The sequence below is a fragment of the Penaeus monodon genome, chromosome 39, assembly GCF_015228065.2.
Source record: "Penaeus monodon isolate SGIC_2016 chromosome 39, NSTDA_Pmon_1, whole genome shotgun sequence".
NCBI lineage: Eukaryota > Metazoa > Arthropoda > Malacostraca > Decapoda > Penaeidae > Penaeus > Penaeus monodon.
In genome coordinates, this window is record NC_051424.1 from 7,074,628 (window position 1) to 7,080,690 (window position 6,063).

Here is a 6,063-nt window from a genome sequence, read left to right on the forward strand (position 1 = left end):
GAAAAAGGGAAATGTAGTATAAATAAGGTAATGAAAGTATAATAGTAACGAATATAAAAAGGAATGTAAGTATAATAAGTTAACGAAAGTATAAATAGGAAACTTAAGTAAAAGAAAGGAATGAAGTTAAAAAGTTAACGAAAGTATAAAAAGGTAACGAAAGTATAAAAAAGGTAATGTAAGTATAAGTAAGGTAACGTAAGTATAAGTAAGATAATGTAAATACACGTAAGCTAACGTAAGCATAAGTAAGTCAATCTAAGTATACGTAAGCTAATGTAAGTTTGGCCAAGTAAGCGACGGAATCTTGTTGCCGGAAGCGACCATCAACACAAACCATGGCCGGCTCTACGCGGCTCGGTCTACTTGCGAAAAGTTTTAATTTATTGTCCATTTCTCAGCCCCCATTGAGTCAGGGTATGGTTTAATTTTGACGTCTGTTTGTTAAGAAAATATGTTAGTGTTTTCCCCATAAGGGTTCGTGGTTAAGGTGAATCTGTTATGGTGATTCACTTATTGATGTTTACGTATTTGTTATTGTCTGTAATTAAGTGTGATTTTGAATTTCATTGTAATGTAAGGTAGACGAATATGATGTTATAACGTAGATCGTAGCAATGGTCTTGTATAAATCTTCCTGGTAATTAATTGTAAAAAAAAATCGGAATACCATCCATGGCCGATCACAATAGGTGCCTCTCGCTTCCCAAATATATATTAATTACGCTGCGAAAACCCACAATCTTGGCCCCGGGGAGGGTAATCATGGTACCAGGGGCATTGCAGGAGAAATTATGAATAATGTACAGACGGTACAGACTTGGTCAATATAGAGTGAAATGCTACACCCCCCCCCTCCCCTCGGGGGGGGGGGGGTAGCATTTCACTCTATATTGACCAAGTCTGTACCGTCTGTACATTATTCACAATTTCTCCTGCAATGCCCCTGGTACCATGATTACCCTCCCCGGGGCCAAGATTGTGGGTTTTCGCAGCGTAATTAATATATATTTGGGAAGCGAGAGGCACCTATTGTGATCGGCCATGGATGGTATTCCGATTTTTTTTTACAATTAATTACCAGGAAGATTTATACAAGACCATTGCTACGATCTACGTTATAACATCATATTCGTCTACCTTACATTACAATGAAATTCAAAATCACACTTAATTACAGACAATAACAAATACGTAAACATCAATAAGTGAATCACCATAACAGATTCACCTTAACCACGAACCCTTATGGGGAAAACACTAACATATTTTCTTAAACAAACCAACGTCAAAATTAACCATACCTGATCAATGGGGCTAAAATGACAATAAATTAAAACTTTTCGCAAGTAGACCGAGCCGCGTAGAGCCGGCCATGGTTTGTGTTGATGGTCGCTTCCGGCAACAAGATTCCGTCGCTTACTTGGCCAAACTTACATTAGCTTACGTATACTTAGATTGACTTACTTATGCTTACGTTAGCTTACGTGTATTTACATTATCTTACTTATACTTACGTTACCTTACTTATACGTACATTACCTTTCTTATACTTACGTTACCTTACTTATACTTACATTATCTTTCTTATACTTACGTTACCTTACTTATACTTACATTACCTTTCTTATACTTACGTTACCTTTCTTATACTTACGTTACCTTACTTATACTTACATTACCTTATTTATATTTACATTACCTTACGAATATTTACATTATTTTACTTATACTTACGTTGCCTTGCGTATATTTACATTGACTTACTTATACTTACATTACCTTATATATACTTATATATACTTCCATTATCTTCCATATACTTACATTACCTACATTACCTTACATATACTTACATTACTTACTTGTTGATTTCTTCCCCATTACAGCATGTTAATGATCACTTCTTTCTCCTTCAGTATTTCATTAAAAAAAAAGAAAAAAAAATATGTATATATATATATATAAATATATATATATATATATATATATATATATATAATATATATATATATATATATGTACACACACACACACACACACACACACACACACACACACACACACACACACACACACACATATTATATATATATATATATATATATATATATATATATATATATATATATATATATATTTATATGTTAATAGCTTCCCTATTCTTGCGTGTTCTTAGAATTTCTTTCACCTGAAGACATTCATAAGAAACCTTGATTTTTTTTATTTCTTCCCCTTTATATCATGTTATCATTTCTTTCTCATTTAGTCTTTCACAAAAAAAAAAAAAAAAAATCCCATTTTATATTGTGTTACTTTCATTTCCTTTTCCTTCAGTATTTCATTTTTTTTTTTTTTTCTTTTTCCTGTAATCATCGGTTTCACTTCGAAATCACAAAGCATACAAAAAGAATAATGCAGCCCAGAAAAATATATTCATTTATTCAATATTCAAATTATAATAAAAAATGTCAACAGCGACAATAATAATCACAAAAATATTAATGATAATAATATCATTAATACCAATAATAATGTTGTTGACTGTTATTATGCTTTCTTTCTCAACTCTTTTAGAAAAAAAAGGAAATATATATTTTTTCACATAATAAAAGCTTACACCACAAAGGCACAACTAATACAAAAGGGACCTATAGTTTCAGAGATAAAAAAATGCAGTCCACGAAAATATAAAGTAATAATGAAAATGACGGTGATGACAGTAATGATGAAAATACCAGTTATGAGAATGACAATGATAATGATATCGATGATTATGATGATGAGAATAATAATGATAAACAATAATAATGATATAAATAGAATTATATAAATAAAATGAGATGATGAAGATGATGATGATAGTGGTGATGATGATGATGATGATGATGATGATGAAAATGATAATGAAAATGATAATGATGACAATAATAATGATCAAGATAATAATAGTAATGATAATAATAATGATGATGATGATGATGATGATAATAACAATGATAATAATAATAATAATAATGATAATGCTTAAGGGGTAATAGTTAAAAGCAAAATAAATGTGCTAGACATCTAAGTAAAAAATAACGCTAAGGAATTTGCCAGAAGAACGGTGTTGGAGTGGAGCGCTTTATAAGAAGAGTGGCGGTTAAGGACCTACACGTGCGCGAGAAAAAAAAATGGAGAAAGATTTGGAGGTAGAAAAGCAAAAGCCATGATGATATTGCAGACTGAAGGAACTGGCAGAGAGTTGGTATAGATGTGCAAGAGGCGAAGATGGTTAAATCATCACCATATAGTCATTAACAGCAAGAAAGAATAAGGTGGTGCTGAGCACATTGCCTTGCGGGAGAGGATGATTATGTGGAAAGGGGCAATATTGACCTGGAAAGTGTGTCTGGAGAGAAAAGACTTTATAAAGACACCTTTGTTTCCGTGTATGCCTAGGGAGGACAATTTTTTGGAGAATATAGTACCGCCAAGTGGTATCATATGCTTTCTCTAGGTTAAAGAATATGGCTAATATGTAGTATATGTCTCGAAATGAGCAAGGGGGTCAGCTGGGATTCGGGCACGGCGGTTACCAAACTGGGAAGGAGAGAGAAGATTGTGAGATTCAAGATACCACATTAAGCGGGAGTTAACCATTCGCTCTAATAGCTTGAACAAGCAGCTAGTTAGAGCGATGGGGCGGTAATCTTGAGGAAGGGTATCCGATTTATTGGGTTTCAAGAAGGAGAGGAGAAGAGCTTCTCGCCAATGAGAAGGAAAATTTCCTGCCATCCATATGTGGTTGAAAATAGTTAAAAGGAAGGAGAGAGAGGAAAATGGAAGGTGTCGGGGCATACGGTAGTGAATACAGTCAGGGCCTTCATGGCTGTTGCGGCACGAGCAGCACTGAGTTCAGAGGAAGAAAAAGGAACATTATAGGACTCAGCAGAGGAGAGAGTGAAGATGATGGGGATGCGTTAACTGATGGTCTTAATGGAAGAGAAGTGTGGAGAAAGGTGAGTCACTACTGACCTGGCTGAAATAGTCACCCAGCTCATTAGCGACTTGGGGAGGATCAGAGATGAGAGTATCTCGAATACGGAGGATGGGGGCTGAATGTGGAGGATGTTTGCTTGATAGTCTATGCATCCGACGCCAAAGAGCTGAAATAGATGTAGAAGATGTAACTGAGGAAACATAATTTCGCCAGCTATTTGTTTTACTGTTCCAGATTGTACAGCGAAGACAGGCGAATGATCTTTTAAAGGAGATAAGGGCTGATAGCTGATTAGGGGTACTTCATTTGTAGCGATAACTGTTCCTGGCTGCACGTTTTAAGTGAAGCAATTTGGTGCAATCAGAATTCCACCATGGAACACATATGGAGGTATAAGGTCCTGAGGTTCTAAAAATGGCTGTATAGGTAGCTCTTAGGAATGTAACTGTGAAACACTGTAGCATTTCTGAAATGGACTAGAAGGGGGATGGAGGGGTAGGAATAGTAGAGAGTGAAGTGAAAGTACGCCCGTCAGCTCTATCGAAGAACCAGCATGGGAGATTATAAGTGGTGCATATGAAGTAGGAGAAAGGAGGACTGGAAAGTGCCCACTATAGGGAAAGTGGTCTAGGGCTGACCAATGGAAATCTAAAGGGAGAGAAGGGAAGCATAGGGAGAGGTCAAGGCATGAAAAAGATTGCATGCGCATGTCAAAATGCGTGGGGCAATCTGAATTAACGATAATGAAGTAATTTGTGGAGAGGAAGCGTTCTAGGGATCAGCCACGGGAGATAGGGACAGAATCACCCCAAAGAGTGTGACGGCAGTTAAAATCACCAACTACGAGGAAAGGTGGCTGTAGTTGGGAAATTAGGTTTCAAAGGCAACGAAGTCAATGGGGAGGAAAGGGGAGAAGTAGACTGAAATAACCGAAGAAAGATGCGAATAACTGTGTAAGGGACAGTGGTTTGAAAGGGAGATATGACATAAGGTGTGTGAGGAAGAGACAAAATGGTAGTTGGGAAATGGTATAGGAGGATGTATAAGAAAAGTCTCTTGGAGACAGATGGCAGATGACGAAGGTCAGGTCTGTGAAAACGGAAACCGCAAATATTCAATGTATGAGAGCAATTGCTTAGTTGATCTATGAGTGATAATGGTTACAGTGCGTGTTGGGGAATTTGAGGGGAAAGGAGCTAGGAGGTGAGATAAGGTATGAGAGGGGGGGTGGAGGTGGTGTAGTATCAGTAGGTGAAAGATCTGGAGAAAGGGTATAGTTGTGACATTCACGTATGTATCCAGGCGGGAGTGGAAGGGATGTGGGGATGGAGAGAGGGTTAATTTAGGTGGAGCTGGAGCTGGGGGGATGGGCTGTGTTGGGAGGGAGTAGGAGGAAGGGGTGTAGGGGGAATATGAGTAGGAGGAGAATGGATATTGGCAGTCACTTCAAGTGTGGAGGGAGCGGGATTTGTGGAACTGGAGGGTGGATGAGGGGTTTCGGTGTCAATTTGGGACTCGTTCATATTTTCAAGAGTTTCTTTAATGGAATTGGTTGGTGAGTTTTGAGAAACGAAGGTTTTCTTATGAGGGGGTGGAGGGACTGGTGTCTGAGGAGTAGAGGCAAGGGTAGGTGGAGGTGAGTGTGTGGTAGGAGAAGGGTGGAACGTTTAGTCTGCTGCGGGTAGTGCGGGAAGGGAGAGAAGATGTTGTGGCTGCAGTAGAGATTGGAGTGTTTGGATTTAAGATGGCAAAAGAATTTGACTAAGGGATGTAGGGGGTAGAAGTGGGGAAGTTAGTTCGAGGAGGGATGGGTATAGGGGAGGGTATAGGAACATCTTGGGAGGGAGGGGGGGGGGTGAGGGACATTGCTGGAGAAGGGAGTGAGAGAAAAACCTCGTCAACGTGCTTCCTGTCTGGCTTCACGCAGAGTGAGACCAAGTCTGAATCTGAGAGTCGTCACCTCAGACCCAAACTTGTAGCTGGGGCATCCCCTATAAAGTACAATATGGGGGCCATCACAGTTGGCACACGTGCGTGATTGTGCAGAGGAGTTTGATCGGTTATGACCAGGTTGGGCA